Source organism: Cydia strobilella, chromosome Z (assembly GCF_947568885.1).
Source record: "Cydia strobilella chromosome Z, ilCydStro3.1, whole genome shotgun sequence".
NCBI lineage: Eukaryota > Metazoa > Arthropoda > Insecta > Lepidoptera > Tortricidae > Cydia > Cydia strobilella.
Window position 1 is genome coordinate 11,987,332 of NC_086068.1, and position 8,822 is coordinate 11,996,153.

Genomic DNA, 8,822 nt, shown 5'->3' on the forward strand with positions numbered 1-8,822 from the left:
AAGTTGAATGAACATTTATAGTCCAAGTAAAACATTTAGGAAAAAAAACAGTTGGTCTTATAAAAGTTGCAAAGTAACAGTTTGGGAAATGATAATTTGTCAGATTTTCAGTTTGTCAAATGTTTAAGTATATGGGAAAGATTGAGTTGACAAGAGTTGGTAAAGTTTTATTGGGAAACGAAATTTGGTCAAAAGAGTTTCGGTACAAAAAATCCCAAAGTAATTAAAAGGATCCCAGATTGTACAACAAGGCCATAAATCGATCAATTTTTATCCGACGCAATTTTATATAGTCGAAGATACGAACATTCTAATGTGTTCCTTATTTTTGGGCTAAATCTGGCCGCAGATTCCTCATATTTTTTATTCTAATATTTTAGTTAGGTATAAAGGTCCTAAAAAGTCCTTTTTTGTGGTTATTTAACTGGGAAATCTAATGAATTTGTAAATATTCTAACAAGAAAAAACAGAAAATAATGCAAATAGATGTGGCCATCATTTATAATTTTGGTAACATTGCCCTGCCTATGAAGCAGATGGTCCTGGGTTCGAATCCCGGTAAGGGCATTTATTTGTGCATCACACAGATATTTGTTCCTGAGTCATGGATGTTTTCTATGTATTTAAATATTTGTATATTATATATAGGTATCGTTGTCTGAGTACCCACAACACAAGCCTTCTTGAGCTTACCGTGGGACTTAGTCAATTTGTCTAAGAATGTCCCTATATTTTTTTTATCAGGCATCGTGTCTGTGCTCAAAATTTCTTAATTTACAACGTATGTGTTCATAAAGGTATGGTGTATTAAGGATGGATTTGTTTTTAGGTCTTTGAAATTTTAGGTTAATTCTGTCCATACATTTACAAGACTACAAGTTTTATTTGTCCTGAAAATATTTACATAAGGAGGTACATGATAAGTGGTATTGAAATGTAGTTCTAATGCTTGTTTTATAATAATGGTAGAAATACAAAAAAAAATAAAAAAATTTAATTAGGAGCAAAAACAAATTACATGTAAATTTTTAAATGCTCCTAACTCTTATAATAATTAAAAAATCTAGATAATCTAACGAAAGGACATAGCTGTGGTAAATGATACTAAGGACTAAGTTTGTATGAAAAAGCGATTTTGCGCGGCCGTCCACTTTCGTCTTATCGGTTTAAAAATAATTTTTAAGAAAGAAAAACCGACTTCAATGGGGGATGCCGCTGAAAGTTCACTTTTGAAAACCTAACTTGCTTAACAAACATAACGAAGAGGACAAATCGCCAAACGTGAACTATGCGTCATTGAAGAGTTCCGTTCTGATCATCATCAGCAGTTCTACTTCATCAAATGTCACTTTTTTAAATGTAAGTGCTTGATTTGTTGATGAAAATACTAAAATCACTATATGCCTTTAACATTTGAGGAGTTCCCTCGATTCCTCATGGATCCCATCATCAGAACTGTTTTTTGACAAAAACGGGACTAATCTGTATGTATATACTTACAATCAAAAAAGAATTTTCAAAATCGGTCCAGAAATGACGGAGTTATGGAGTAACAAATATAAAAAAAAAAACAACCGAATTGAGAATCTCCTCCTTTGAAATCTTGAAGTCTGTTAAAAAACACTCCATATCGGCTTGAAGCTCGTGTGTGAAAATAGAATTAACTGATTTGGCCATCTCCATAAAATTTCCATGTAAATGTCGTGGCGCTAACGGGCGCCCCGGGATGAATATGGATCTTGGCAATATAGGGAACATTTTGAGGTTTGTTCTTTCATCATTCATGCTCGAATTCGGGAGCAACGCTACTAAATTTATCGTTTATTATAGCTTTTATGTTATAGTTCTATAAAATTAAAATAATAACATGTCCCGAACTTCCAAAAGATAAACTTACGATAAACTCTACACCCAAACGTATTTTTTTTCTATTATTTTAATAACAATAAGCTCTATTTTGGCTTGGCCGAGAACGAATAACAGGCGCTTTAGTAATAAGGGAGACTGGAGTAAATTGGAACGTTTTTGACATTTTTGATTACTCCGCTAAAGCCCGCTCAAACGGTAAAAACAGGACCCTATTAGGTACTAAGACTCCACTGTCCGTCTGTCTGTCTATCACCAGGCTGTATGTCATGAATCGTCATAGCTAGACAGTTGATGTATTTCTGTTGCCGCTATAACAGCAAATACTAAAAACAGAATAAAATAAATATTTACCTTTGTATGTATATATATATATATATATATATAGTGCTTCAAATCTTGAACCTAAAATTGGAACCACTTCCCGGTATCTGATTCAGTTGAAATTTGGAGTAGGTACTATCGTAATTCCGGTGACAATGCAATAATATGCTAACATGGAGGTGTTCTGATGATGCAGCTGGTAGATATCCAAAGGAACTCCTCGATGGAAAAACACAAACACATCAAGAAAAAAAAAACATCAAAAAGATCTCATTAAAAAGATCTTAAGACGTACTCGATAGACATGCGAATGAGAAGAAGTACAGTCAGCAATAAAAGTGTCACAAAAATATTTTTTTGACAGTTACTTGTTTGTGTAAAGGACAAATATGAAATATGAAACTATGACTAAATAAAATATTACTACCATAATTATAAGTTTTACAAAACCTATCAAAAATGTTATAATTGACCCATGTTAACGTAATAGATAATTTTACTTTATGCTTTAGAACATAATAAGCAACTTTATGTCGTCTACGCACGACTTAAAGTCGAACTTTATGGGCATGAGAAGTGAAAAATATATGTAACAGGATTTGAAATTTGGTAAAGACTTGCAGAAGACGCTGTACAAACAAACATTGGTACCATGGGATATATATTGCTAAAATTCATAGACAGTAACGTTATTATGTTTGTATTTTTATGTAGTTTGATAAATTATGTACAAAACGTGCTGCTTGAAAATTCACATTTATTTAAAAGATTTACACTATTATGCATGAGCACGTTTTTTCGTGGACAGACTTTATGATTAGATCATTGTAATATTTAACGCAGTAGGTACTCAGACTGCTTTCAGTGCTTTCTGTCAGCAACAATTTCCGGTACACAAGCCGGCAGCCACGAAGGCTGCGAGGCTATTATCCCGACAAAATTACCACCTAACGACTCTTACGCCTGTTCTCCGATAAAACGACTAAGCACGTTAAGACTACATCTCCCGCTCTTCGCAGACCGAATTGAATTAAGGACTACAAAAAAGCTATCATGTCATCTAGTTTTCTGCAGCGCATTATATTTTCCGTGGATCAATGATAATATTCGCCCAGGGCTTAAGTATCGTGTTTAGTTCCGCGTAAATACCTCCCCACGCGACGGTTACGCAGCGTACTACGTAGGCGAACAATACGCGAACGTGAAGCGAAGCAATGCGGCGCGGGGTGAATCGGTCCTGTAACACGCTACCAATGAGTAGAATAGACCTGAAAATACTTTTCAAGACTGGGAGAAGGTGGAATGGTGGCGGGGTAAGATCAACAGTTTTTAAAACCATGTACCTACCTTTAAAAGGGTGATTCTTATTCTTATGTTTTTCATGTGACTTGTAAGAATAGCATATATGTTCTTTAAGACAATCAGTAAAACTGTACATCAGTATACTTAGCAAATGACCTACATCATTTAACACTTTAACTGTACCTATGTATTCATAAATACAAAATATTCTGATTCAGTGTGAACTCCCGCTGTGCTTTGTTTGCAGGTCGAAGTCAAAGGCGCCGTGAAAAATATTGCTGAAATCGATTGCCTGCGGTGTTGTCGTCTTATTTATTCCATGTAACCGTGAACAAAATGAAAATGATTTTTATACATAGTTAAAAGTTAAAAAGTCGAAAGTTAAAAATGCCGGTGTATTGTGCCATTAGAGCCACTTACGGATGCTTGTCAATTACAGAATAAATATAACTTGTTCTTGTACTATGTCATGCCATGGTTATTTAGAGTTTTGTGGCATTGGGGTGAACAATGAAGCAGTGAAGTCATTGTTTGTAAAAAATTTTTGATTGAAAATGAAATAAAAACATATTATACTGTCATACTTGTATAAGCGAGAGCTCAAGGAGCCAGATTATTTTCTCGCTTATAGAGGTTTTTCTCTAATCAGAGTTTCTCACTTTTAGAGGTAAGGGATCGGAGATTTCACGCTCACGCAGATTTGAAAAATAAGTGGCAGTGATTTGTTCTATCACTAAAATTATTTATTCGATTCAGCTAATATTTATGGAAGCCAAATTTACTGTGAATTTTGTTTTCGTGATTTCCCGTTCTCGAAATTGCAATTTTTATCGCTGACACTTATTTTTCATTAAGTCATTCCTAGAATGTGTTCAACCATTCTACACAACACAGCCAATACGTAGGCACCGAGCAAGTATGATCGAAAATATCCGTTCACGTCGCACATTCATTTCTCTCAAAAGGATCAAAACTCAAAAACAATGACCTAAGAGACAAACCCTTCTTTATAAACAATTAAAAAAATGGTCAGATGCACCACATGCGCAATGTTCCATGAAAATTAGAAAGTATCATAAATAACGGATGTACTACCCATTGCATAATTAAGGAGTGCGCTCGTACTGGTTTACCTGTACTGGTTTACCTTAGCATTGGTCACAGATGTGCTTGATGAGCAATTTGACTTACCTACATTAAAGTACGTTACCGACATTCAGGCGTTTGCGATGCCCTGATTGGCTATAAGATCCCTTCCTAGTGTATTGTGCTTGCCATAGTATTGCACGAATCAAAACAAACGAGTTCAGTGACCATATTTTTTGTTTATGATGGATAACTGTCAAAAAATTTCAAATAAGTGTCATCATCATTAAGTTCAATATACTGTCCGCGCGCGAATTCCGTGCACGGCTGAGGAATGTTGGGCGTCATGACAGAGTGATGGTGACTGGTGTCATTTTGTACGTACGGGCGCGGCGCACACCCCCCACTTCCTCGACCTCCGAATGCACGGAATTGGCGCGCAGACAGTAGATTTGGCTGTTTACTTGCTTATTAACCTATCGAATGAGCTGATGCCTTTACTGATACTGGAAAGCGATATGTAAACATACTACATACCTATACGAGGCATGGACGGTAGTGAGATGACGATAACTCATTGCTGGTGTGGTGTCCTACTTTATAACCTACATATAACATGAGTTTCACGTTTTACCTGATTATCCACCTGGTTTCTGAGCTTAATAGTCGCCTCCAAACCTCCCCTTATAGCGACCTCATTTCCTCATACTAAGTTTACCTTAAGTTCATATTAGCTATCAACAGTTTCCTATCATTAACAGTTGGCTATCGAGGCACAACAGGACCATGTAGTTTGCAGAAGCTCATAATCACTGGCCACATGGCAAGGAAGCGTAGGAATGGACGTATGGCCACACGTTGGGCGAACAGAATAACATTAAAGACAAAGCTTTGTCCTACGGGGCGGGAGTGTCGCGAATATCGCGAAATTCGCGAACCAGCTAATAGTTGCCAACGTCATGGAGTAGATGGCGCTAGTAGTCACGTTTAAGTTAACCTCTCGAATGCCGGAACGCGGATCCACGTTAGTAGGTATTGAACTCTATTAATTATTATTCAATACTTACTGCGCGGATCCACGTTCGGTTCGAGAGGTTAAATAACCTTTTCCAGGTTATTGTGACTTTTTAGGTGAAGACAGTACAGAAAGATGGTTGTGTGCGAGCAAATCTACGGGGAGAGTTTGGAGACTACATTCTGTTTAATTGTATATCTTAACCTGTCTTATGTGCAATAAAGTGTTTACATACATACATACATATCTCAATGAAGTTATTTTACGATGCGACCGGTATGAAGCTAGGAATATCAACGAATGCAATTGGTATGATCGATCTGCCGCCTCTTTTATTAGGCAGATCGTGATATGCCTGGGTTAGTCTTAGTCAGATCGTGAAATGGCGGCGTTTCATGATATGCCTAGGAATATCTCGATATGCCCGATTTACGATCTGCCGCCGACAGATACAAGGACTTTATTATGGTGTTATTAGAATAATGCGGTGTTTATTGTAAATTGTGACCAACGTGCCTACTTACAGTGTTTACAGTGGCATAACTTTTAAAGTGGTATAAATATCGATATAATTAATAAATTATTCTATATATTAATTATGTCGATACTCTTAGTTAGTGCATAAAGCACACAGTCAAGTGTCAATTATCGCTATTTTGTATTTAGTTGGGTTAAAGAACTAAAGGGCGTCAAAAAGGATACTTGCCGCGATGTTTTGCGGTATTGTTGCCCTTAGAGGTTTATTCCTCACTTACCATGATATATCTAGATTTCTTTTTGAATAAATTTCCATGTTGCGTTATAATGTGCATAACTCACTTTATTAGTGAAAACCTATAATTGGCTTTGTAATTCTATTATAGTTTTTGGATATATATAGCGCTGTTGGTACCATGTAGGGTAGAATAAAAATAAAAATAACTTTTACTTATGAAATTCGGATTGGTATGAGTTTATGAGATAGGTATTATAAACGTTTACCTGATACATAAGACTCTAAAGTAATTGCTGTTTGGAAAAAATGTTTTGCAGCATTAGTACGTACATTTTAGTTTTTAGTTTATTGTTAACTTAGCCTAATTTATTTTTGGGAGTTACTTATGTCCGAAAAAAATATTAATTTTGATATAATAATATCTAATAGTAAAAATAAGGCGTCGTCGTTATAATCTTACTAGAGTCAGACCAAGAAAAGTCTGCAGCGATTTTGATAGCATTCGCAGTGCAAGTGTTGTTTAAGAGGCCGGTGTCGATTTTAGTCGCAAAAATGTAAAATTGATACATTTCTTCGATGAAATTGTACACCTTTTGTTACCAAATTGAAATAATAAGTACTGGTTTCTATTAGCACGTCTTCTTATCTTGCCTTTTATCAGATCAATTTTTTGAAAACAGACTCACTAAATTAGTAATGATTTTTTTTCTGAAGGACGTTTAGGTAAACGCGCGTAAAGCACTGATTTTGTCGCTCTTATTTGTAAATTTCGTAAAGTTTGGACTGCTAAAAATGGTAAATTTGTATTACACATATTCTGTACTTGGCCTTTATCAGATTACATTTTTGTTATATGACTTAAAGTTCAAGGAAATTAAAGTTAAACGAATTCAATTTTCTCCAGAAATTACTTCAAAACAAGTTACAATTTCTCTGAAAAATCGACTTAATTTCAACGTAATTTGGATACTTGAACAATCTACAACATTTGCTGAAACTATTCTTATACATCAATTTGTATAATTTACCACCATAATTTTTTGATGAATTTTTAAAAACTGCCCCTTCTCTTCAAATATTACCGGTGACGCACGCTCGCGACCTCATTATTAAAAGGCAAGATGAGAAAACTTGCTAATAGAAACCAATACTTGTTATTTAGATATTACGTAACAAAACAAGTATAATTTCAACGACTAAATGTATCAATTTAAAATTTTTGCTCCAAAATCGACTACGGCCTCTTAAAACGTCAAACTTCTATGAAATTATGAAGTATAAATTACACTTGCACTGCGTGTGCTATCAAAATCGCTGCAGCCTTTTTTTGGTCTAACTCTATTTTTTTTGACAAAGAAATAAAAATAAAATTATGACAGTTCTTTGTGGCTATATTAATTATAAAAAAATAATTTTTAAGAAAAAAAAACCGACTTCAGTGGGGGATGCCGCTGAAAGTTCACTTATTGTTGATGGTGCACTCTTAGATTCCAGACAATGAAATGAAAAAGACAGCATCTTTTGCCTAATTATGTAGAAAAGGAGGTAAAACCACCCACTTTTCTAGTAGCATTTCGTTTTTGTAAGGGTCGCATTTCTAACCTAACCTAACCTACTTTTCTGATAGCAGTTCTGTTCTGTGAGAATCGCAGTTCAAAAAATACCACCCACCCACCTAACACACTTTTCTAGTAGCATTTCCGGGTCCGGGTCTGGGTCCGGATCCAAGTCCGGGTCCGTGTCCGGCTGTCCGGGTCCAAGTTTGGGTCAGAGTTCGGTCCGGGTCCGGGTGCGAGTTGGGGTCCATGTCCAGACCCGGGTCCGGGTCCGAGTCCGGGTGCAAGTTTGGGTCTGGGTCCATAAGGAAGAGAACAAATCGCCAAACGTGAACTATGTGTCATTGAAGAGTTCAATTCTGATCATCATCAGCAGTTCCACTTCATCAAATGTCACTTTTTTAAATGTAAATGCTGGATTTGTTGATGAAAATACAAAAATCACTATATGTATGCCTTTCACATTTAAGGAGTTCCCTCGGTTCCTCGTGGGTCTCATCATCAGAACTCGAGCTTGACAAAAATATGTCTTAAAAACTTAAGTTGCTTAACAAACATAAAGAAGAGAACAAATCGCCAAACGTAAACTATGCGTCATTAAAGAGTTCCATTCTGATCATCATCAGGAGTTCCACTTCATCAAATATCACTTTTTAAAATGAAAATGCTGGATTTGTTGATAAAAATACAAAAATCACTATATGTAGGCCTTTAACATTTAAGGAGTTCCCTCGATTCCTCATGGATCCCATCATCAGAACTCGAGCTTGACAAAAATGTTTCTTGAAAACCTAACTTGCTTAACAAACATAACGAAGAGGACAAATCGCCAAACGTGAACTATGCGTCATTGAAGAGTTCCGTTCTGATCATCATCAGCAGTTCCACTTCATCAAATGTCACTTTTTTTAAATGTAAGTGCTTGATTTGTTGATGAAAATACTAAAATCACTATATG